The sequence below is a fragment of the Schistocerca cancellata genome, chromosome 7 (assembly GCF_023864275.1).
Source record: "Schistocerca cancellata isolate TAMUIC-IGC-003103 chromosome 7, iqSchCanc2.1, whole genome shotgun sequence".
Lineage (NCBI taxonomy): Eukaryota > Metazoa > Arthropoda > Insecta > Orthoptera > Acrididae > Schistocerca > Schistocerca cancellata.
In genome coordinates, this window is record NC_064632.1 from 331,284,074 (window position 1) to 331,311,327 (window position 27,254).

The 27,254-nt window shown below is 39.8% G+C and overlaps 1 protein-coding gene across 3 annotated transcripts in view; it reads left to right on the plus strand.

Annotated features, from left to right (window-relative positions):
- Positions 1–3,375: 3,375 nt before the first annotated feature.
- Positions 3,376–27,254, plus strand: part of LOC126092050 (uncharacterized) — a 206,835-nt gene continuing 182,956 nt past the window's right edge. The window contains exon 1 of one of the 3 annotated variants that reach the window (XM_049907455.1): positions 3,376–3,682. The gene's annotated coding sequence lies outside the window, so the exon portion shown is untranslated. The other 2 variants (XM_049907454.1, XM_049907457.1) reach the window with 2 other exon arrangements.

Here is a 27,254-nt window from a genome sequence, read left to right on the forward strand (position 1 = left end):
CATAGGAGAACACAGTATGAGATTGCTTGGATATGTGTGTATGCTAAAAATAAAATAAAATAACCACAACTTTTTTTCTTTCTTTGAAATAAAATGAGCTCCCTCTTAGTGTTACAGGCTGGTTTTCTGGACTGCATAATACCACTTTATACAAATGGGGCCTACTCAGCAAAATACTGTATTTGTAAATATATTGAATTCATCTTTCCTCGAGTAACTTAGGGCACTATCACACAAATATGTATCATAATGTAAGTAGTTTAATGTAATGTCTGAAGAAGCACTTCTTTTCTAAGTTAATTTGAGAACCTTATTTTGACCACATAATTTCACAGAAGTCTGAAATTAGTAAATACATAACACTCCACGGTATATTTTATAACATTGTAACAGTGGTGACAGGCAAAGTTAGGCCACCATTAGTAAGAATGAAAAAATAGTGACAAGCACCTTTACCTGACTTCAGAACAGAAGTTCACGAGACCTCTTTTTTACAGGAATTTGAGCTACATTCCGACAAACATAAACAAACGCAGGATTGTTATCGAAAACATCATTTTGTTCATAACTGGAACATATGAATCTTCAAATTCTGGGTTTCCTATAAAATACAATCATCCACATCAGCAGTATGAGATGAGACTATTCAAAACCCATCACAGACAGTCTGGTGGTAGAAACAAATATTTCCGTAGTGTAAAGGACATAAAATAACTAAACTTCTGATATTTTTGTGTTATAAAAAACGGTAAATATTTTTGACCAATAATGTTTGTAGTGTAATCATACAGAATCTATTAAATGTATTTACTGCAGCCATGTCTGACTCTTTGAGTTATCGATAAAATCAAATTGTTCTTTGCATATTTTTTAATGATGATGCTAACTATACAGCTTGTGTTTCAGTACGATTTCACAACTAATAATGCCAGTTGCACATTGACTCAGCAAATTTTATAAGAATTTAATAACAAAACTGCACCAGTCAGTATTTTCTGTGGCCTCTCCAACGTTTTCTTAATTATAACATTATGACACAATAACTGAGGTTTTATAGATTCACATTATAGCAAACAGATGGCTCATGGCATATCCAACCATTAAAGATGCAGATAGTCTTGCTTCATAATTCAACAACTGTAAAAAGAAAATATTTTAGTGACCGTTTTGTTTGGGGGAAGGGAAGACACATTAATAGAGTTCCATAAGGTTCTGTGTTATGTCCATCATTGTTTCTCAAATAGGCAAATAACTCTCCCTTTAATACATATCAAGCGGAAGTAGGTCTTCTCGTACCTCATACAAGTATTTAAATCAATCCCAGTAGCCACACAGTGACAGAAAAAATCGTAAATTATGTATCTGATAGAGCTACTGAGTGGTTTTTTGCTAATGGACTCTCTCCTTATTAAAATAAAACAGTATATGCAGTGCTGCACATCAAAATGTACAGTATACTTAAGATCTTTAAACATGTCAGTTTAGCCACTTTTTCACTTTACATCATCATAAGTGTTGGTGAATAATAAATCAGTAAGTTGACATATATTGCTTACCTTCATTCAATAGTGTCATATGATTTATGTTTTTGTTTACTTCATCTTTAAGATAGAAAGTTTTCTTTCTATAAAAGGGTGCCACTTAATTCTTGTTTCTTCTTGTGACAATAGTTGAAAAAGTTTGCTATTTTAAGTTAGAATCAGAGTACACATTTTCTCCAGAAAAATTTGTTCTAAAAAAATCCTTAAACTTCATAAAGAGTAACGAAGGCCATAATTATAATACTAGAAGGAAAATGATCTTCTTTTTTTATTAAAACTGCTGTTAGTTACAAATGTGGTGTATTTTCTGCTATTAAAATCTTATATAGAGGTACAATATGGCTACAGACAGTAAAGCTATATTTGGCAAGTAGAAAAGATTCCTTCTTGGAAATTAGCTCTGTTTCATAAATAGTAACTTTTATGCTGCAACGTGTAGGTTATTAAGATTTAGAAGTTACTGATGGTTAAGCACAGCATACTATTTCTATAGTTCATGTGGATTCCATGTTGCGTTGATAAGCTACGAGTTTGGAGAGCTTTCCACCTCATAATGATTTGGTGTATAGGATGTTTATGTTTACATAGTCTGACGTCACAACACAGACTAAAGAAAATAATCTTTCTGTGTTTATTAGAGCATGGTATCAACATGGAGTACCACTTTGTAGGAGATATGACTTTATATACTGTTATATATTGTCTTTTTATTAACATATAGATAAATATGTTTGAACTTATAAAACTATTGTTATCTTTATAATTGTAAAAATAAAATGTTAGTGGATAAATCATATTTATGAAGCTTCATATTCAATCAAGAAAATGGTAATTTTTAAAATTGTACATATGATTTTAACCAGGAAAATATAGTTCAAAAGTTATATGTTTGGTACCGATACTGTATGATTTTTTTTTCCATCTTACTCAGTAAAATGGTAATTTTTATATCATGTAAATGAATGTTGTTTAATTTTATTAAAGAAGGCACAGTTTTTATTAAATTGATGATGTTATCATTTTATACTTTTATGTCATCCCATCATTTCAAATCACATTACTTATAGTGTCACACACACCATAATTGCAGAATTGACTTTTCCAATATTATACTGTATACACAATCAATAGGACCAATGAAGATACAATTACAAATATTTGTTTCTTTTTGTTAAACTACACATTCTTTCTTTTTCTGTGCACGCGTTTCAGTATACAGCCACACTTAAATAGAAATGTATAATTACTCCGAAAATTGACCCATTCCACATTATTAGTGTAAATCTTGCAAATATGCAGTGAAACAATTTATTAAATAACGAACTGCTGAATGCGCTTTTCCATCATTATGCACGTTTCATTTCAGTGTGTCTACTGTCGACTAATTTTTGATGTTTCCTATGTGAATGTATCACAGGAATAGTCATTTTGACATTGATTTTCTTGTCCATGTTTTTCTCCTTGAACACTACACTTAACTGTATTGCACTTTTCTGACATGTTGTTCACATCGTGTGTATTAATTCTGTTGATCCACGCTGGGAAACGTCACCATTGGCGTTATCTTGGTTCAACAAAACGAAACGCGTATGCTGACGAGCAAACGCATTTAGTTATCGTATATAGACATTCAGCAGTAACACAGTATTTATACAGTAATACGTATATCATCGCAAATCAAAAATTTTATTACGTTACAAGTGTTTTCAATTTTTGTACCTCAGTGTTTGTATTGTCTTCGATTTTAGTGTTTCAATGGTAGAAATATTACGACCTACTTTGAACACCTTTTGCGATTAAAAACTGACACTGCGATGACAGTAAAATGTAAAATCGATAGTCAGAAGAGTTTGATACCACCGCGAAATCGAGGGCACAGAAATTGAATACTACATAAACCACACGCCAGTCATCTTGTTCGAACCTGGCGTATCAATTAGAAGCGATGTTTGAATTAAAAGAGAGCAGTTTTGTGCGCGTGTAAACAGACTCAAGGCGCAGTTGTGTTCATATTGGTAAATAATGCATATGTTATTCGCGTGTCCATAGTACTTACGCATATACATTGCTACTTCGTGTGGAGGATGGCGGAAACGGAGGATAGAAGCAAAGTGAAAAAGAAGTGTCAGTGATTTTTACATGTATGTTGAACGAGAAATCAAGCGCGCTTTAGGAGACTTCTGCCATGGTGTCACATGTTACTTTGAGCTGCTTTATCTTTGAGCATTTGTCACACTACTGAAGCATGCTTTGGGTAATCTGCATGTTGGTTGCTTGCGTGAACGGTAAATCGCACGGCAGCATTTTATGTTCAATTTATGTATTCCCATAACTGTTAGTTTTGTGGAAGTGTTTGTGTTTACTTGTTGTGCCAATACTTTCCTTCGTTTAACACAGTATCGTGTGTACGATTTAGTAAACTTATGTCATACATTTTTCCCTGGAGTGCGTTATAGTTTCCGCGATATAAGCGGCGAGAGAATGTATACAGAATTCTCATTGTACCTATATGTTATGGTAGCTAGTGAATATATTGTGACTTCCGGAACTTTACCAGTACATCGTGTACATGTCACTTTGCGAACAAGAGCACCTAATATTTGTGTTTACACGTTCCTTTCCAACCCAAGATTCGTTCAGATAGCTCTGTCGTGGACTGTAGTCCATTTTGTAACCTGTTTTCCGGTGTAATATAACTTATTTTAGCGAGTTACATCGATATAGGACCCAACCTTCTTTGCCCCAGTACATATCATCTGCCATTGCAAATATCAAATCAGATGTTATGTCAACATACAAGGAATTACCACAATTTGCAAATTACTGGAGGCTAAAGATAGCTTATTATTATTGAACAACAGCTAAACATATTGATTTAATTCACACAGTTTACACAGTAGCAGAATTGTTTTGACGTTTATTGTAGCTATCTTAATTTTTTCAGTACAACGAATACTGTCCATGGAGAAGTGATTGTGTTATTCTGTTTTTTTTTTATGTTTTTACTTAGTCATATGAGCATTTCACAGTACTGTAACCGGCTTTGACCAGACAGTGGTTATCATCAGACTAAATATGTTTGCTGCAGATGGCTCCCATTGTGTTGTTAACAAGAGCTACATGTAAATATGTTCCTTTATTGTGAAGATGACTTCTGGCTGACCAAAACTGATAACAGCACTGTAAAATGCTCGTACAAATGTTCCAAATATCATGTGAGAAAAATGAATAATGAACAGGCTGTTATAGAGTCATTTTAAGAGTTTTTATTTTCATAGTAAGACTTAATATGGACCAAGTTGTCCAATGCCTCATGAGCTCATCATTTCTGCCCTTGTCCACTGAGATAGTGCTGTGTCTTGCATAACCACACTACCAGCAAGATGTTAACTTCGAACCCAATAGTTTCCTTTTTTTCTATGTGTGTTTGTTGTTCGATAATAAGTTTACTGTAGGTTCCTTATAAATTAAGTAGCATTCTTGATAGTTTAGTTTTTAAAGTCTGCTCTATTTATTATTCCATATTCTATCCTTTTACCATTATCATTTATGGACAATTCAGTAAGTTTCCTATAAAACCATAAAATGGCTGATTTAGTCGTGCTATCAGACAGAACAAGCCTATTATTAATTATGTACTTTATATGAAATCCTGGCTTCTCAGTATATCGAAATTCCAACAACAGGTCAACTTAGACGTCAGTCTTTCTGCAACAGGAAACTAGAGAGATTTTCCTGTAATGTATTGCCACAAGTTCAGTATTACTTCCACCTCAACCTGACAAGTTTGTGGCATGTAGACATTTATCATCATTTTAGATTAATTATTACAGCTGAAAGGAAGAATATGAAATTGCTGAAGGCTTGCTTCACTTTCCATGTATGGTGGTGTCCATCAAAACAGTTGCTTCCCACAAGAATCAAAGTGGGCACAAATGGACACTTGTCAGTAAGAAACTGGAATTGAATCACTTTCCTCATGTCTCAGTTTTGAACAGCTTCTGTAAACCACTTCAGGCACTTAGTTTCAGATAATGCTACTAACAAAAAGTGAATAAAACCGTATTTTACATGTAACTATACCCCTGACCGTATATTTTTAAGTGATATGGCTGGAGAAGTCCTGGGTTAGAGTATGATGTTGGATTCCCCCCCCCCTCCCCCGCAGTTTTGATTGTCACAACAGACTGATTTGTAACATAGCCCAGTATCAAGGTTAGGTTGGCCGGTGATAATTTTATTGCAAGCTGGTGAAGTCAATGAATGTGACAACCAATTGAAAGTTGTAGCAACAGATTGCACATAGTATAGCCTAATGTTTTGGTTCACACCATATTTAAACACGCTTTGCCACATTTAACCCATTTTTATCATAAAACTGTGATGTAATTTGAGATGATGCAGACCAATCAGCTAATGGATAAGTCTTCAATGAGTATTCACTGATTGGGAGGGGGGGGGGGGGAGGTAATCATGGCACAAAAAGGAGTTGTGTGGCGTAAATGAAAGTTGTCTATATCTGAAAGACGATACCCCCTTCTAATTTCACACCAGTCACATAAGAGTGGTTCTAGTAGTGCCACTATGAGGATGCAAATCAGGTTTGCTTTAAATACATTCTGTAATGGTCATGAGCATTATTTGTCTAGTTGAGATTGGACGAGGTTAGTCAAGAATGCCTTTAAGGTGACAAAGATGCCATATCAACACATCACAGAGTTTGAACAAGGTCGTGTAATAGGGCTACAAGAAACTTGATGTCCCTTCTGCGATGTTGCAGAAAGACTTGGCAAGAATGTAGGCACCGTGCATGATTGCTTGTAGTGGTGGTTATACGAATGTACAGTCACAGAATTCCATATGGCCATGTAGCAATACCAAGAGGGAAGACCGTGGTGTTCAGCGATGTCTCTGGTGCATAATATTGCATCTGCAGCAGCAGTTTGAGCAGTAGCTGGGATCACAGTGACACAACAAATACTTGCAAATCAGTTGCTTTGAGGACATCCCCAAGCCAGACAACCTATAGCACACATTCCACTGACCCCGAACCACTGTCATTTGCAGGTCTGGTGTCAAGTGAGAGCTCATTTCAGGGCAGGGTGGAGGTCTGTTGCATTTTATGGTGAAAGCTGTTTCTGCCTCGGTGCCAGTGGTGGCGTTTTGGTTAGGAGGCGGCCAGCTGAGGTCCTGCAATCAATCTGTCTTCGTGCTACATACTGGATTTATATCTGGAGGTCTGAGGTGCAATAACATATGACAGCAGGAGCACTATATGGTTATCCCATGCTCCCTGACCACAAATTTGTACATCAGTCTGGTGATTCAAACTGTTTTTCTGCCATTCACGAACAGCATTTCTTGGGGTGTTTTCTAACAGCTTAACACTCGCTCACATACAGCATGTTTTACTGGGTGTAAATTTGTTGCTGTGGCCTGCTCAATCGCCAGATCTGTCTCCTATCGAGCACATGTAGGACATAATCGGACGACAACTCTAGCATCATCCACAACCAGCAGTAACTGTTCCTGTATTGACTGACAAAGTGGAACTGGCATGGAACCCCAGCCCACAAACTGTCAGCCGGTATCTGTACAACATGCTTGCATTCTGTATTCTGCTGGTTACATCACAGGTGTATGTAAGTGTGAAATACGCCATTGCAAATATGCAGTGCTTACATAAACCTGTGATCTTGCAGTGTTAACTGCATAAATATGTTACCTAGATAAATGTATCCCCAAAATTTCATTACTCCACGTTAGTTATCTTTTGGTGTTGTGATTTTTTTTCACTCAGTGTATACAACATGAACTTTGTGCAAGGGGATCCACTTTATAATTGTAGCATATATGGCATTGTCGTCATGCAGTTCTTTCTTTTATAGATCTCAAACACGTTCTGCCCACTTTCCTTATTGTCCTCTGCTTCTGTTAGATCTTTACCATTTCTGTCTTTCAGTACTCCAATTTTCACCTGGAATTTTCCTTCGATTTCTCTAATTTTCTTGTAAAGATCCCTTGTCTTCCCCATTCTTTAATCTTCAACTTCTTTGCACTGTTTGTTTAAGAAGACATTTTTATCTCTTCTAGCTAATGTCTGAAACTCTATATTTAATTTAAACATTGCTGATCTATCCCCTCTGATTTTTGTGTTTCTTTGTTCTTCTGCAACTTGCAATGCCTCAGCCAATGTCTTCTTGTTGTTATTTTTCTTGGGAATGTGTTTTTTTGCTGCCTCCTTGATAGCTACTTCTGCCTACAGCTCTTATGTGACTTTGTCTTCAGACTCTAATGCATTAAATGTGTTTCACACTTCTGCCATATAATTAGAGGATATAGTCTTAAGCCGCATCTGAAAGATGAAACAGCTTTTGCTACTTACCTCATTTTCACTCGGAATTTTGCAATTAAGAGTTCATGATCTGCTTCGCAATCAGCTCTAAGTCTTGTAGTTGATTGGTTTGCACTCTTCCACCTCTAATTACATAGTATGTAATCTATTTGATTCCTGTGTTTTATATATATATATATATATGAGAGAGAGAGAGAGGGGGGGGGGGGGAACATTCCACGTGGGAAAAATATATCTAAAAAGAAAGATGATGAGACTTACCAAACAAAAGCGCTGGCAGGTCGATAGACACACAAACATACACACAAAATTCAAGCTTTCGCAACAAACGGTTGCTTCGTCAGGAAAGAGGGAAGGAGAGGGTAAGGAGTCATTCCAATCCTGGGAACGGAAATACTTACCTTAGGGGGAAAAAAGGACAGGTATACACTCGCACACACACCTCCTCTTCCTCAAAATCACCCTCTCCTAACCTTCCAGGAATTTCTGACTTCCAGCCTTGCCTCTCAATCCTTCTTAAAAAGCCTTAATCCTACTCCCAACATCACCACTGCTGAAGCCCAGGCTATCCGTGATCTGAAGGCTGACCAATCCATCGTCATTCTTCCGGCGGACAAGGGTTCCACAACTGTGGTACTTGATCGTTGGGAGTGTGTGGCTGAGGGGCTGCGTCAGCTTTCAGACAACTCTACTTACAAAGTTTGCCAATGTAATCCCATTCCTGATGTCCAGGCGGAGCTTCAAGGAATCCTCAGAACCTTAGGCCCCCTACAAAACCTTTCACCTGACTCCATCAACCTCCTGACCCCACCAACACCCCGCGCCCCTACCTTCTACCTTCTTCCTAAAATTCACAAACCCAATCATCCCAGCCGTCCCATTGTAGCTGGTTACCAAGCCCCCACAGAACGCATCTCTGCCTACGTAGATCAACACCTTCAACCCATTACATGCAGTCTCCCATCCTTCATCAAAGACACCAACCACTTTCTCGAACGCCTGGAATCCCTACCCAGTCTGTTACCCCCGGAAACCATCCTTGTAACCATTGATGCCACTTCCTTATACACAAATATTCCGCATGTCCAGGGCCTCGCTGCGATGGAGCACTTCCTTTCACGCCGAACACCTGCCACCCTATCTAAAACCTCTTTCCTCATTACCTTAGCCAGCTTCATCCTGACCCACAACTTCTTCACTTTCGAAGGCCAGACATACCAACAATTAAAGGGAACAGCCGTGGGTACCAGGATGGCCCCCTCGTACGCCAACCTATTCATGGGTCGCTTAGAGGAAGCCTTCTTGGTTACCCAGGCCTGCCAACCCAAAGTTTGGTACAGATTTATTGATGACATTTTCATGATCTGGGCTCTCAGTGAAGAAGAACTCCAGAATTTCCTCTCCAACCTCAACTCCTTTGGTTCCATCAGATTCACCTGGTCCTACTCTAAATCCCATGCCACTTTCCTTGACGTTGACCTCCACCTGTCCAATGGCCAGCTTCACACGTCCATCCACATCAAACCCACCAACAAGCAACAGTACCTCCATTATGACAGCTGCCACCCATTCCACATCAAACGGTCCCTTCCCTACAGCCTAGGTCTTCGTGGCAAACGAATCTGCTCCAGTCCGGAATCCTTGAACCATTACACCAACAACCTGAAAACAGCTTTCGTATCCCGTAACTACCCTCCCGACCTGGTACAGAAGCAAATAACCAGAGCCACTGCCTCATCTCCTCAAACCTCGAACCTCCCACAGAAGAACCCCAAAAGTGCCCCACTTGTGACAGGATACTTTCTGGGACTGGATCAGATTCTGAATGTGGCTCTCCAGCAGGGATACTACTTCCTCAAATCCTGCCCTGTAATGAGATCCATCCTTCATGAAATCCTCCCCACTCCACCTAGAGTGTCTTTCCGCCGTCCACCTAACCTTCGTAACCTCTTAGTTCATCCCTATGAAATCCCCAAACCACCTTCCCTACCCTCTGGCTCCTACCCTTGTAACCGCCCCCGGTGTAAAACCTGTCCCATGCACCCTCCCACCACCACCTACTCCAGTCCTGTAACCCGGAAGGCGTACACGATAAAAGGCAGAGCCACGTGTGAAAGCAACCATGTGATTTACCTACTGACCTGCCTACACTGTGAAGCCTTCTATGTGGGAATGACCAGCAACAAACTGTCCTTTCGCATGAATGGACACAGGCAGACAGTGTTTGTTGGTAATGAGGATCACCCTTTGGCTAAACATGCCTTGGTGCACGGCCAGCACATCTTGGCATAGTGTTACACCGTCCGGGTTATCTGGATACTTCCCACTAACACCAACCTGTCAGAACTCCGGAGATGGGAACTTGCCCTTCAGCATATCCTCTCTTCTCGTTATCCGCCAGGCCTCAATCTCCGCTAATTTCAATTTGCCGCCGCTCATACCTCACCTGTCTTTCAACAACATCTTTGCCTCTGTACTTCCGCCTCGACTGACATCTCTGCCCAAACTCTTTGCCTTTATAAATGTCTGCTTGTGTCTGTGTATATGCGGATGGATATGTGTGTGTGTGTGCGAGTGTATACCTGTCCTTTTTTCCCCCTAAGGTAAGTCTTTCCGTTCCCGGGATTGGAATGACTCCTTACCCTCTCCCTTAAAATCCACATCCTTTCGACTTTCCCTCTCCTTCCCTCTTTCCTGAAGAGGCAACCGTTGGTTGCGAAAGCTAGAATTTTGTGTGTATGTTTGTGTTTGTTTGTGTGTCTATCGACCTGCCAGCGCTTTTTTATATACATATATATATATAAAAATAGAGGGAAACATTCCACGTGGGAAAAATATATCTAAAAAGAAAGATGATGAGACTTACCAAACAAAAGCGCTGGCAGGTCGATAGACACACAAAGAAACACAAACATACACACAAAATTCAAGCTTTCGCAATGTCTGCTTTTGTCTGTATATGTGTGGATGGATATGTGTGTGTGTGTGTGTGTGTGTGTGTGTGTGTGTGTGTGTGTGTGCGCGCGCAAGTGTATACCCGTCCTTTTTTCCCCATAAGGTAAGTCTTTCCGCTCCCGGGACTGGAATGACTCCTTACCCTCTCCCTTAAAACCCACATCCTTTCGTCTTTCCCTCTCCTTCCCTCTTTCCTGATGAGGCAACAGTTTGTTGCGAAAGCTTGAATTTTGTGTGTATGTTTGTGTTCGTTTGTGTGTCTGTCGACCTGCCAGCACTTTCATTTGTTAAGTCACATCATCTTTGTTTATATATATATATATATATATATATATATATATATATATATATATATATATATATATATATACCAAATGAAAGTGCTGGCAGGTCGACAGACACACAAACGAACACAAACATACACACAAAATTCAAGCTTTCGCAACAAACTGTTGCCTCATCAGGAAAGAGGGAAGGAGAGGGAAAGACGAAAGGATGTGGGTTTTAAGGGAGAGGGTAAGGAGTCATTCCAGTCCCGGGAGCGGAAAGACTTACCTTAGGGGGAAAAAAGGACGGGTATACACTCGCACACACACACATATCCATCCACACATATACAGACACAAGCAGACATATTTAAAACCCACATCCTTTCGTCTTTCCCTCTCCTTCCCTCTTTCCTGATGAGGCAACAGTTTGTTGCGAAAGCTTGAATTTTGTGTGTATGTTTGTGTTCCTTTTTTCCCCCTAAGGTAAGTCTTTCCGCTCCCGGGACTGGAATGACTCCTTACCCTCTCCCTTAAAACCCACATCCTTTCGTCTTTCCCTCTCCTTCCCTCTTTCCTGATGAGGCAACAGTTTGTTGCGAAAGCTTGAATTTTGTGTGTATGTTTGTGTTCGTTTGTGTGTCTGTCGACCTGCCAGCACTTTCATTTGGTAAGTCACATCATCTTTGTTTATAGATATATTTTTCCTTCGTGGAATGTTTCCTTCTATTATAATGATATATATATATATATATATATATATAAACACACACCATGTTCCTATGCAGTGCTTCTCCTTGCAGCATCTTATTCTTCGTGAAGTTTCTCCCAACCTGGTTCCCCTTGGAGGTACGAATGGGGAGATTGAAAGCCAAGGAGTTTTCTTGGGATAATTTCAGTAGTGGTCTCTCATTGCCTTCCACTGACCTCCAAACCTTGTCTGCTCACTGATTCAGCTTCACACTGGGCTGTGTACCCAACCTTCATTGAATTGGTCAGCTTGATAGGGGCACCACTTGTAGGTAGGAAGTTGGAGAATTGAGGTGACAGAAGCTGTGAGAACTCTCTTGCTGAGTTCCGATAATCGCGCATCACCCCCATTTTATGCAAGAGTCTCGAGGTGTTTGCAGAGATTCCCTCAGGTCATTTCCTTACATCCATACTTGTCAAAAACAACATTTATGTCTTTCTTGACCAAAACAGAAACTGACAACCAGTTAGTGGCTAAGCCAGGTGCAAGAATAAAATTTCTAAATGATGATAGATCTAGGGATTTGACAATAACATTTCCTTTCCCTTCATTTACCAATTCAACCTTATCAACACACTTTTTAATTTTTGTTTGTAATTTTTTGGTGCAATATCTTAAAAGCCATTCCTTTCTTGAAGTAATACTTGATGGTGCTCCAGACTCAATTATCTACTCATTCTGGTTAAAATTTGACACAACTTGTGCGCAGAGTAATGACTTGTTTGCTCCCTTCAAATCTGTCTTTATAGTTATTATCTCTTGGAACAGTTGGACTGTAGGTAACCATACTTTCAGCAATTGAAACATTTTATTTCTTATTTGTATTGGGAAAAACTCTGCTGTGATTTATTGCAGTGATTTGTGATTAAAGCATTATCACCACTTCCTTTGTCCAACTTGACACAGAGGTTCGTATTTCCATTTAGCAACTTTTTTGTAATGTTTTCCAGTGCAAAATTTTTGTCTATTGTGTTGGACTCTATACCCTTCCAGTAAGGCAGACAACATTTTGGCAAACCTCTCAGCATAATAAGGGCAGTCAGTTATCATCAGCCTTTTTGCCCATACTCTGCAGTTTGTTAGCTTCATCTATGAGATACATAATTTTGAACATTTCCTTTAAATTTGGATGATGTAGGTCCAACAGAGCATCTTAGAGATTCGTACACATCCCAGAGGTTCATCCACCTAATTTTATTCTTACTGCAAGCAAACTTTCCAGGATGCCTTTGTTGTTTTTTCCACATATTTGGATGCAGAGATTTGTACACAGTGTTGCAAGTAAATGTTGTGACTGGTAGCAGAAACGTGATTTATTGCAGGGGGGGAGGGAGGGGGGGAAGGTTGCAGCCAACTTTTATCCCCTTCAGTGTGCTCCCCTCCCGTATCTATACACTGTTGCATGTTTGTCCTCCATTGTTCAGAGTAATGCTGTAGGTCATCCAGTGTCACCATCTTCGAGAACTCGGCTGTTTTTGCTTTTACGTTATCAGTAGACGGAAAATGTGTCCCTATCTGTGCCCTTTTCACTTTTGGGTATAGATAAGTTGCAGGATGCCGATCTTGTGAATACGAAGGATGTTTGAGTGCAAGGATTTGCTTGACAACTGAAAACTGTTTAACAAATATGGCACTGGACTAGTATGTTGTCCAGGTGCAGAATCCATTAGTTGTTCGCCCACAAATCAGAAATTTTCTTCCTTACTTTTTCCCTCATCTTGATTGGGACTTCTTTGTAGTATTTCTAATTATTGATTGACCCCGTGCCATCCATTTTCTGAATGTTTGCTTCTGTTCTCGAACTCACAGGTCTACCAGCACTTTTGTCATTTTCAGTCTTCTCCTGATCTTCAGGAAACCATTTTTTGCCATTCAAAAATTCATGCATGTGATATAGTATTATCACCAAACACCTCCTTTTGACAAATGAGAACATTCCGTTGGCGACTTTTTTAATTTCACAAGAAATTTGATGTTAATGCACTGCTCAATTTTTAAGTTGAGCATGCTTGCGGCACCACTACAGAACAACATCCTATACAACCGTGGCTCAGAAGCAAACTAAAGCAGACAGAAAAATGAAACAAAGGGTAGCTGCTCTTGAAGGTTCAGGGTCGGTGGCCTTCCAGTACCAACCACCTCCTATGTAGCTGTGTAATAAGAGGTGTGCAGTCTCGTTATTTAATTGCCATACATCGTACACATGCTAAAGAAAAAGTGTCCACACATCTGTATCCTTCAATGCATTTGTAGCACCATGGCATAGTCCCATAATTTTTCACACATTAGAATTAGTTCTACACCAAACTTTCATCTATAGCAATTGTCCTTGCCTATAAGTTTGGTTACCACTGGAGTAGTGGATTTACAAAATCTACATTTCAAGACTTTTTGGATACCCAAATCCACTGGTAGTTAGGATGTTCTTTCAGATAGACAGAATTTTATTTTAGAATTTGTTGAACACTTCACACAAGACTCTCCTTCTGCTAATTCTGGTTTCATTTAATTTTTATTTGTCTGTGAGACGGGTACATTTAAATCATTAGTGGAGCTCTCTTTGCTTTTGAGGCAGGTTCCTAACATGACTGTTGAATCATATCTATCCCTCACAACTTTGCTCAGCACGTACGTGAAGTGACTGTACATTACTCTTGAACTTTGTCCATGTATGCTCAACATTTTCAGTCTGAGATACACATTTCATGTTGACTGTTGTGGGCAAAGTCTGAGAAAGGCTTCTCTGAATGCAGCTACTACTCTTTAATGAGTAACACTTCTGGAAGGGAAGATCTACTGAGGTCGCAATAAATTTGGCACTAGATCTTCTCAAGAGTCCGACAACTTGCTACACTGTATGTGTAGTAATTGGCATCCAGGAAATTTTTTATCACAAAGGGGTGCCCCCAGTGGCCCATTCCTTTTGAAATGACAGAGCTTCTACTTGAAGTGCTGGTGTTGTGGCATATGCTGACAACCTGCTGGTTATTGTTTAGGAGATTCCAGAGCACATGTGTAAAAGAAATGTAGTGAAATGTTAGCCCTGGTGCTTGCCAAACAAGCAGCAAATGGCAGTAAATAAAATAACTTACTTGCTCTTGACATGTATGTTGTCTAGGACACAGAATTCCCGATTAGACTAAACAACATGTCATCAAAAGACAACAGATCTGTCAGCTCCATCTCAACAATGGTCTTACTAAAGACAACAGAAACTCAATCTCTCTGGTCCAGCATATGGAACATGGCAGTGCAGGTTCCACAACAGTAGTATCACTCTGATGTCAGTACTTGAACATGATGCCTTAACATTTGTATGGAGCTCCCTACCACCTTTGATATTCTGAAGATGATTTTACTTAAAACACATCAATAAAGTTGAGTTGCTGAACATAAAGATGAGTTTACTTGAAATATATCGATAAAATTGAGTTGCTGATCAAGTTACTAAACTTTTCTCCAGCACCTGTAACAACAGTGTATTTAAAAAAAAAGGCTCCGTTTGTATGAAATGGTCTCATGCCTCTTAGGGGACTATATGTCGCAGATCTAATACGGAGAGGAGCGGTGTTGGATAGTAGATAAGCAATACAAGCAATGGTGACATTTCTCGACAAATACATTTACTGGCTATTGGATACATATCCGCCAAATATTAAAGAGTGAAGCAGAATGAAACCCTTGCTTCCCTCTTGTTGTTCACTTCATCCCTGGATAGGGACGATATCCTTCATACCTAACAGGTTCAAGTGTGAATGGTGTGTCAACTGTGTGTGTAATAACATTATAATCCCAGAAAACCCCATTTAGTGTAGGAGCACAGATCACAATTCTGAATTGGACAGATACGTTGTCTGAGAAGTGTCCACACATGAACTGCTGTAATCCAGATATGCGTTTGAAGCTTGTGCAGTTTCTTGCATATATTAATTTGCAAAAAGAACTGCAGCCATACGCCATTATAAGGCATACAGCATTATACTCTGAGAACAACTTCTCAGAATTCTTTATGTAAAAGCCTTTACAGAAACTAAACTTGAACTACTTTCAGAAAATTCTCAGAGAGGAGTTAAATATTCTGTTGTAAGTTACCTTCACAGAACATTTTGAAGATATAGGGACGAGGTAGGTAGGTCGGTCTGTAATTAGAGGCCACTAGCTTATCTCCACTGTTATAAATAAGTGTGCCACATACTTTATTTAGTCTTTCAGAAAATACATACTGTCTTACCAACTGATTACAATGGTAGCTGAAAGGAGACACAGCCAAACCAGCAGAATACTTTAATACTTTGGTTGAAATACCACTCTGAGCAGAAGAGTTTTCGCTTTCCAGTAACCTGCTGATTCCTGTAATATTTCTGAACTGACATCTGGTGCTGCAATATGCAGTGCTGGTATAAATAAGTCCAATGGACCTGTTCACAGTTGTACTGTTTTTTGTTTCTAACTAAAAGAGCTCATTCGTATTATTGACTACTGATTTGAATTTAACATTGTGTGTCTCATTGTTATTGAATTGGGCAGATGAGTATCATTTATTCTTTTCAGGTCTAATAATGTTCAAACTTGCTATTGCCTTGTTCTTGGGATTATAAATTTCTTTGCGCAGTGTATGACGTGATGCAGAATTTTGCTTTATTGCCTGTAGCATGTTTTAATCTTGAACAGAGCTGGTGCACTGCAGTAAACAAAACGCTCTCTCTTGACATTTTTTGTGATTGGCCCTGACCTGTTATACAGAAAAAGTTAATCATTTTAATTGATTCAGCTGCAGCTGCAGGTAATTGGTGAAATGTTACTTATTGTATTAACTAAATGAAACACTATCTTGCCTTGTTCCAGAAATTTTGTTATTACTGTATGACCTAAGTTTTGGGTTATAACTTCTTTTTCTGTATACAGCAGATCTCAAAGATAGCTACCAAGCAATGATCAACACATCAAATTCTTAATCTAGTGCTTCTGGATTTAAAAGGCGAGGCCCTCAGCAGTGGGGTTGACTTTTTGAAACAATCTGTACAGTGTGTAGGTGCAATCATTCAGCATTGTGTGGCCTTGTTTGTGCGTAAAAGGAAAAAAAAAAAATCAGAATTTCAAATGATGCTCTACAGCTTTAAATGTAGTACAAATTTACAGACTGGTAGCATAGCGTAATGGTTAAGGTACTAACCTCATATGCAAATGGTTTTTGGTTCGAACCTCATGAGTACGTTGAATTTTTATTTTTTAATTTATTATTTTTTTAACAAATCTTATTGTAGTTACTATTTTTATTTAATTAATTGTTTTACATGCAATTTCATTCATTTGTTTTCCTTTGTCATACCGTTTTAAACAATGTTTTGTCTTCTTCAATTGCCATTATTTTATTCTTCCTATCATTCTTTTTCCTAGCGGAATCTTTGTGCATGTGAATTTAATTATTTTTATTTATCTATCATAATGTTTAAACATTTGAAAATGCTGATTTCTCAGTTAAGAAATAAAAGATGAAATAATATTTTTTGTTGGCTATGCAGCAGTGCCAAGAATGTATTTTTCGTTACAAGATGTATGTTGCTTTCAATGGCAATAATTATGCAAACATTAAAACATAAAGTCTAATTGCATTACAGAAAAAATAACATGAATGGTGATTATCAAAACGCAGTGATAAGTAAAACAAAATTCAAGTAAAATGAGAAATAGAAGTAATGAATACCAGTAACATGGACAAAAACGTCAGATGACAAAATGGAAGCAGTGAAATTGAAGTTATCACATAACTGTAATCAAAATCACATGAACAAGGACTCCACAGGAAGAAAAATGAGAGTAGATTATGTATGTCGTACGATGACTAATATTGCGTGACAAATGAATTAAAAAATTACACATAAATTGATTAATTGAACAAAAATAATGTTCAAAGTCATTTCAGTAAATATTTAAATGTAAAAGATTTCAATTTGCTTGAGAAGATTCGAACCAGCAACGTTTTCAATGTGAGATTAGTGCCTTAACCATTACATTATGCAATCAGTCTGTAGACTGTTAGCATTTTTAATGCTACAAGCATCAAGCTAGGTTCTGAAATGGTTTTTCATTGAAAATTAGGACCTCTAGGATGAAATGCTACAGGGTGTGAGTTGATCCCACCACTGGAGGAGACCTTTCCTTGTTAAACTAGAACAATTATCTCTATTGACAAAGCTACGTTTGTACTCTACAATATTCATTAGGGCAGCATTCATAACTATGAATAAACATTCACTGGAGTAGAGATACAGGGTGTTTCAAAAATGACCGGTATATTTGAAACGGCAATAAAAACTAAACGAGCAGCGATAGAAATACACCGTTTGTTGCAATATGCTTGGGACAACAGTACATTTTCAGGCGGACAAACTTTCGAAATTACAGTAGTTACAATTTTCAACAACAGATGGCGCTGCAAGTGATGTGAAAGATATAGAAGACAACGCAGTCTGTGGGTGCGCCATTCTGTACGTCGTCTTTCTGCTGTAAGCGTGTGCTGTTCACAACGTGCAAGTGTGCTGTAGACAACATGGTTTATTCCTTAGAACAGAGGATTTTTCTGGTGTTGGAATTCCACCGCCTAGAACACAGTGTTGTTGCAACAAGCCGAAGTTTTCAACGGAGGTTTAATGTAACCAAAGGACTGAAAAGCGATACAATAAAGGATCTGTTTGAAAAATTTCAACGGACTGGGAACGTGACGGATGAACATGCTGGAAAGGTAGGACGACCGCGTACGGCAACCACAGAGGGCAACGCGCAGCTAGTGCAGCAGATGATCCAACAGCGGCCTCGGGTTTCCGTTCGCCGTGTTGCAGCTGCGGTCCAAATGACGCCAACGTCCACGTATCGTCTTATGCGCCAGAGTTTCCACCTCTATCCATACAAAATTCAAACGCGGCAACCCCTCAGCGCCGCTACCATTGCTGCACGAGAGACATTCGCTAACGATATAGTGCACAGGATTGATGATGGCGATTGCATGTGGGCAGCATTTGGTTTACTGACGAAGCTTATTTTTACCTAGACGGCTTCGTCAATAAACAGAACTGGCGCATATGGGGAACCGAAAAGCCCCATGTTGCAGTCCCATCGTCCCTGCATCCTCAAAAAGTACTGGTCTGGGCCGCCATTTCTTCCAAAGGAATCATTGGCCCATTTTTCAGATCCGAAACGATTACTGCATCACGCTATCTGGACATTCTTCGTGAATTTGTGGCGGTACAAACTGCCTTAGACGACACTGCGAACACCTCGTGGTTTATGCAAGATGGTGCCCAGCCACATCGCACGGCCGACGTCTTTAATTTCCTGAATGAATATTTCGATGATCGTGTGATTGCTTTGGGCTATCCGAAACATACAGGAGGCGGCGTGGATTGGCCTCCCTATTCGCCAGACATGAACCCCTGTGACTTCTTTCTGTGGGGACACTTGAAAGACCAGGTGTACCGCCAGAATCCAGAAACAATTGAACAGCTGAAGCAGTACATCTCATCTGCATGTGAAGCCATTCCGCCAGACACGTTGTCAAAGGTTTCGGGTAATTTCATTCAGAGACTATGCCATATTATTGCTACGCATGGTGGATATGTGGAAAATATCGTACTATAGAGTTTCCCAGACCGCAGCGCCATCTGTTGTTGAAAATTGTAACTACTGTAATTTCTAAAGTTTGTCTGCCTGAAAATGTACTGTTGTCCCAAGCATATTGCAACAAACTGTGTATTTCTATCGCTGCTCGTTTAGTTTTTATTGCCGTTTCAAATATACCGGTCATTTTTGAAACACCCTGTATGTACATAGCAATGGGAATTTGTGTCTTTATCTATTCATGGATGAAGACCCATGGTGGTTCTCCTATGTGGAGCTTGTAATATTGTCTGAAAGGAATGAATAATTGGATTGAGTTTTCTCATTCAGTAGCAGATGGGTTCAGATATACACATATGTTTCTTATTTTTTTAAAATTTCTAATTGGGTAAGCTTTGCACCCTTTCCCTCTATGTGCAGGATTTCTACATGTATTATGTATTTATTGTTTCGGTTTAAGTAATGTTTGACAAAGGATGAATGCAGCTTCTTTAACCTCCAGCTTCTATGTTCTCTTAACTCGTAGATGGTCTTATAAAACCCACTTTTCATGTTGGCCAGTTATTTACCTTTTGAATCAAAGAAACATCTACCTAAGATCTGTGGGGCATAGAGAAATACATTAAAACATTGCTTACCACAATTAAAATTTTTACCTGTGTAGGGCAACCCTCTCCATTTCCTTTTCTGTCTGTTTACGTCATTCACTGGATAAATTGGGGATTGGGCTTGCTTCTTCGCTTTTAGTTGAGAATTTTGTCAATAATGTTGGATACAAATCGATTATTTGTAGCTATTGGTTTTTATTTGATTAAATTAGTAGTTGTAGTTGTCTTGGGACCTAGGGGTAGAAAGGTGGTGGATCACATGATGGAATGTTGCATGTTTGTTCACACCTGTTTCATAAAAGATACTTGGATCTAGACACAAATTATCAGTTGTCATTGTGCTGTATTCTGGTCTTGTTGGGTTTGTTTCTGTGGGGAATAAACCAAAGCTGGATGTCATTAACTCTGACTGCCCTCAAGCAGTCCTATCAGAGATAAAATAAATATTATACTCTATGCATATGGCTAGCCAGTTACTGCTACTAACAAGGGAACATTCCCAACTGTCAATTAACGATCTTGATTATACTTGGCGGGTGCAGACCAAAATAGTGCAATACATATTTTCTGTTTGTGCCCAATTTCACTTTTAAGGGGTAAAATACAACCCAAAAGGTAATTTGGCATTTTAGGTTTAGAGGGAATACCTTTCAAATGATGATACGTAACACCTTCTACCCCATTTGGTTCGCCTGGACCTACTCAACCCAACAAGCCGCCTCTCTCTAAGTTGACTTCCATCTCAAAGGTGGCTACATCAGCACCTCTATCCACATCAAACCTACCAACCACCAGCAATATGTACACTTCGGCAGCTGGCACCCATTCCATGCCAAGAAGTCCCTTCCATGCAGCCTAGCCACCTGTGGCCGTCACATCTGTAGTTATGGGCAGTCCCCCTCAAAGTATACCAAGGGTCTCACTGAGGCCTTCACAGACTGTAATTACCCTTCCAACCTTGTACAAAAACAGATCTCCTGTGCTTTATCGATTCAGTCACCCACCACCTCCCAGTGTCCCCCCGTCCAGCCACAGAGAAGCATTCCCCTCATGACTCAGTACCGCACAGGACTGGAGCCGATAAACTACATTCTCCAGCAGGGTTTAGACTACCTCTCATCGTGCCCTGAAATGAGAAATGTCCTTCCTACCCCTCCCATAATGGTATTCTGCCACCCTCTGAACCTACACATCCTCGTCCATCCCTACACAATCCCTGCTACAAACTCCTTGTCTCATGGCTCATATCACTTTAATAGACCTAAATGGAAGACCTGTCCCATACGTCCTCTCACCACCACTTTTGTAAACCCTCATCACCAGTTTTGTAAAGGCCTTGTCGCTAATGCTGTGGAGGCCAAGTTGCCACTGTTTTTATGGTAGGCTGTGAGTTCGTGCAACCGCTTCTGATGCAGTACACTGCTATGAAAATTTCTCCCTGCCACTATTACACAGCTATGCCCTAGGGTCAGGTAACAAGTTAGGAGAACAGAGGCTCTGCAACACTCCAACACATTAGGAACAAAGTCTTACAAATGAGTTAAAAGGGCTTACTTATCTTTGTGTCTTTTCGAATAATGAAGTCTGCAACACTGAATGCAATATAACACCAAAAAAGGCCCTCAATGGCTAAGTGAAAATAATTGTTGGTGAAGTTCACAGCACATAGCTAATGCAATTTACAACAATTGTCTGTTCACTTCTAACAATTTGCTAATAACATTCCCTGTCTAAGTCAGCCCTGGACAATGCTCTATCACCAAGGGAGCGAGACCTGCTCTTCTATCTTCGGAGTGGGCTTCTGTCCATTGTCATCCGGTCATTAGCATACTGTACTCGGCCGGCAGTTGGCCGAGGAAAAATTGATATCTTCATCCAGAGCACGCGCAAGTGGCAGGTCTCTATGGCGCTGGCACCAGCTCACATCTTTGCGCCTTTGGTGCTTTTGTCCTAGCTGTGTCTTGTTCGGACGACACAGCAACCACCTACTCCAATCCAGTCACCAATGTCACCTGTCCCATCAAAGGCAGGACTACCTGTGAAACAAGTCATGTGATCTACAAGTTAAGCTGCAACCACTGTTCTGCATTTTACATGGGCATGACAACCAATAAGTTGTATATTTGCATGAATGGCCACCAATAAACTGTGGTCAACAAACAACTGAACCACCCTGTTGCTGAACATGCTGCCCAGCATGATGTTTTTCATTTCAGTGACTGCTTCACAGCCTGTGCCATCTAGATCCTTCCCACCAACACCAGCTTTTTTTTTAATTGCGTAGTTGGGAACTCTCCCTGCAAAATATGTTACATTCCTGTAACCTGCCTGGCTTCAACTTTCGTTGTATTGTCCTTACCCATCTAGCCCTTCCCTGTTCCCATTCCAGCACTACACACAGCCTTCTATTCACCCAGTGCACCCAGTCTTTCTACTTCTTTACTTCTCTCCTTTTCCGCTACCCTCTCCCCGCCCACCGTCTAACCTCCCGACTGCACCAGGTGCCCTACCCTCTCTCCACCTCGTCCCTGCGTGCTCCCACTAGCAGCACTTCACTGTCCTCCACCCCTCTCCTACTATCCCTCCCACTCGCCACTCCAGCCTCCTCCTTACACCCACCCAATTGCCTTTCTCATCGTTTACTGCTGCTCACAGTCTGGCTTCAGTTACCAGAGACTGTGGTCATGAGTGTGTGAGTTGCATTTGCGCGCGCACTAAACATTCCATCCTTAATTTCCTACTGTTTGATTTTTTTTCCTGTAAAAGCAGATATGTAGTTAATGTTCGTGAAAACTGTACGATCAACTTTTGTAATAATTTGAAAATTTGCAGAGGTACTCCATCACCATTAATTAATTTTGAAAAATGAAAACTCTTTTTATAGCGTAAACTAAAGAAGCTTACAAGCCACATACATCCCTGTGTAATAAAACTCTATTCTAAAATACCACCTTTGGAAAATACGCTGTACACAAAATGCTGTCCTTTTTGCAACATAGCCAATTCAGATATATAAACATTCATTACTATTCTAATTATTTCTTTTATGTTTTAAATTATTATTTTATGTTTTACATTCAAAGCTTTTTGTTTTTTAGTTTACCATTTCACATATGTGTATTTTGTTAACTGAAAATAATAAGTAACTCATTATTATGATACAGAATCATTACAACAATGATAATCTGTAAGAAAATATTCTTTTACACCATGTACATAAAATGAATAAAATTTCTTTACGTAATATACACAATGGAGAAGCCAATATAAAACAAAATTCATCAGGATTTCAAATTGTGACACATGATCCTCTAAATATCCTGATTTATATCAGGCATATTTCAGTACATTGGTAAGCCTTGACAAAGAGAATTGATTATGTACTAGTGGCAGCAGCTTGATTTTATTGTTTCTCAAGTAATCATTCAACAGAAGTAGATCTGAAAATTTTCTCACAGTTCTTCCAACATCCCAAGTTGGTAACTGTGCCGTTGAGCCCTTTGGGATCATCAGATGAACAAGGTCCTTGTCTTTCACACTGACCACTGCAAGAGTCTAACATTATGCAGATATTTTTTTCTTACTGGGAAAGAAAACATCTTTCAAATATCTTTTGACCTTGTTGGACTTTGTTTCCCAGATTCCAATGCTGTCACAAGGACATTTGGAGCTTCAAATAGAGGTTCTCAAACTCTTGGTGGAACCTCAGTATTAGTCTCTTTTAAAATTGTTAAAAGGTGGGTGGTCAGTGTAAAAAGAAACCATGTTTAGCATTGTACTTGAGGCAAAAAAAACATCTGGCGATCCCAAAGGGCTTGATGGCACAGATATAGCTTTGAAACATACATGGCTTCTATTGTGTGAAGACTTTCTGTTGAATGATTATGATTTCAGTCTCCACTTGAGAAACAATTCAATCAAGCTGCAGTCTCTAGTATGTCACCAGTTCTGTTCACTAAGGCTTAACAGATACTGAAATATGTGTGATACAAGTCAGGATATTTAGAGGATCACTCAAGACAATTTGAAATCCTGCTGAATTTTGTTTTACATGTCCATCTATGTCCATACCCTTCAAACCACTGCATAGTGCATGGTAGAGAGTATGTCCCACTCTACCAGTTATTAGGTTTCTTCCCGTTCCGTTCAAGTATGGAGTGCAGGAAGAGGGTTGTTAGAATGCCTCTCTATGTGCTGTAGTTGTTCTAATCTTGCCCTCATGATCCCTATGTGAGCGGTATATAAGGGGTTGTTGTGTATTCTTAGGGTCATTGTTTAAAGCTGGTTCTTGATATGTGGTTAGGAGACTGTCTCAGGATGGTTTACATCTATCTTCAAGAGTGTGCCAGTTCAGTTTCATCAGCATCACTGTAATACTCTCCCACAGGTCAAACAAATCTGTAACCATTTGTGTTGACCTTCTCTGTGTATTTTCAACATCCCCTGTTGGCCTTATTTGGTTTGGATCCTACATACCTGAACAGTATTCTAGATTGGGTCACAGTGACCTGTAAGCAGTATCCTATGCAGACTGACTGCACTTCCCCAGTATTTTACCAATAAACTGAAGTCTACCACCTGCTTTACCCATGACTGAGCTTTAGTGATTGTCCCACTTCATATCCTTACAAAAAGTTACACCCAGGTGTTGGTATGAGTTGGCCAAATCCAACTGTGAATCACTGATATTATAGTCATAGGATACTACATTTTTTCGTTTTGTGAAGTGCACAATTTTACATTTCTGAGTATTTAAAGCAAGTTACCACTCTGTGCACCATGTTGAAAACTTATCAAGATCTGACTGAATATTTATGCAGCTTCATTGTAGATGACTGCATCATCTGCAAAAAGTTGGAGGTTACTATTAATGTTGTCTGCAAGGTCATTAATATACAGCATGAACAGCAAGGGTCTGTTTACTTCACTGAGGCACACTTGAAGTTACTTCTACATCTTATAATGACTCCCTATCCATCATAACATGCTGTGTCCTCCATAACAAAAAGTCCTCAGTCCAGTCACAAATTTCCCTTGATACCCCATTTGGTAGAACTTTTGCCAATAAGAGAAGGTGTGATACTGAGTTAAATATCTTTCGGAAATAAAGAAATACATAATCTGTGTGATTGCCTCAATCCAAAGCTTTCAGTATGTCATGTGAGAAGAGTTGGATTTTCATGATCAATGTCCTCTGAATCTGTGCTGGTTCACATGGAGGTCATTCTGATCAAGATACTTCATTATGTTTGAGCTCAGAATATGTTCTAAGATTCTACGACAAATCAGTGTCAAGGTATTGAGCAGTAGTTTTGTGGATCGCTTCTGCTATCATTCTTGTAGCTTTCTTCCAACTACTGAGCTTGTTTATCTTTTCTTCAAGAGATCTTAGATTACAGTTGGAAGAGTGACTATCTCAACCAAAAATTCAACATAAAATCTGATAGGGATTCCATCAAGCCCTGGAGCTTTCTTCAGTTTTAACAATTTCAGCTGTTTCTCAACATCCTTGACACTAACACTGATTTCACTCAGCTTTCCAGTGGTGTGGGACTAAATTGGGCTAGTTTTCTTGGATTTTCCTGTGTAAAGGATCATTTGAAAACAGAGTTAAGCATTTCGGCTTTTGCTTCGCTACTCTCAATTTCTGTTCCTGTCTCATTTGCTAGCGACTGGGTACTAACTTTGGTGCTTCTAACAGCCTTTACATACGAGCAGAATTTCTTTAGTTTTGCAAAAGAATGTTTGACAAAATTCTGCTACGGTAGTCACTGAAGGCTTAACACACTGCTCCCTTGACAGCCAAACACGTTTCATTCAGACACCTCTCTGTCTGTAGTCCTGTTCCTTGTTTTACACCTGTTATGCAGTTTCTGTAGAAGTTTCCTTACAGTGGCTGCATACCACTGAGGGGTCCCTCCCATTATGAACTGTTCTATTGAGAACATATCTATCCAGTGTATGGTCAACTATTCTTTTAAACTTGGGCCACAGTTCCTGTCTGTGCTCCTGTCTTGTGCTGAAAGTTTCAAATTCCTCATTGAGATATGCCACTTTTGATCTTTGTGTTGTGTCTAGGAATCCTGTATACTCGGGTCACTAGACAAACAATCAAACAACTCATATTAATTAGTTTAATTACAATAAGACAATTACAATACATAACTTTGATAAATGTGTCACAAGCAAAGGGCAACATACGAAATAATCAGTCTTCTTCAAAATAGACAAATACAAGTCTGTGCTGTGTAGAGAGAGCTAACAAAGTCACTAACATTGATGGTGTTATCAAACTGGCTGTCACCAGCCGGGTGCGGCACTTGTGTCCTCTTCATGTAGGGGCCTCTGCTGTTGGTTGTCATCCTGGAAGGAAGTTCGATCAGCATGCGATTGGCTGACTTCTTCCCACAGCGAGGGATCGATGGCCATTGTAGTCTGGTCCCTTCAATCCCACAAACCAACCAGCCTTCCCACAACCTTCTCTTCCCTATCATTCCCAACTGGCATGCTGGCACTGACTTAATGCCGTAACATTCCTCCCTCTCCCCCCCCCCCCACCCCTCCCCCAAGCTGCAGACCATAATCATATATGAAGCATGACAGTGGGAGGGGGGGGGGGGTTATGCAGGAGTGTGGGCGCTTTGATGACTGGAAGCTGTGGTTGCAGGGGACGTCAGACTTCGTCATTACCCGCCATCCAGCCTTCATTCTGGTGGAAACGTCCCCTGGAAAATGCCCAGAAGGGTATGTGGCATATACCAAGAGGTAGAAGGTGTCAGCTGCTGCAGTGTGGGAGAGTCCAGCTGCATTGGTAGGACAACAGGAAGCGGAGGAGGCGAAGGCTTCGTCTCCGTGGGTTCATCCTGCGGTGTCATCCTCTGGCAGCTGCTGTGGCCACACTAAAACCCAATATCATGCACCACATAGTGATACCTGCGGCCTTCCTTCAATGCCAGATGCTGAGGAGGGTGGAGCAGTGTCCAATGGCGGCGGCCATGAATGAATTCAGCGGGCAATGGTCCATATTGTGAGTGCGAACAGTAGGGGGGAAGAAACAGTTGCAATGCTTGATCCCTATTGTGGGTGGTGTGAAGTTTGGCCATCAGCTGCTTGATGGTTCTGACAAAACATTCCACTACACCATTTGACTGTGGATGGAATGCT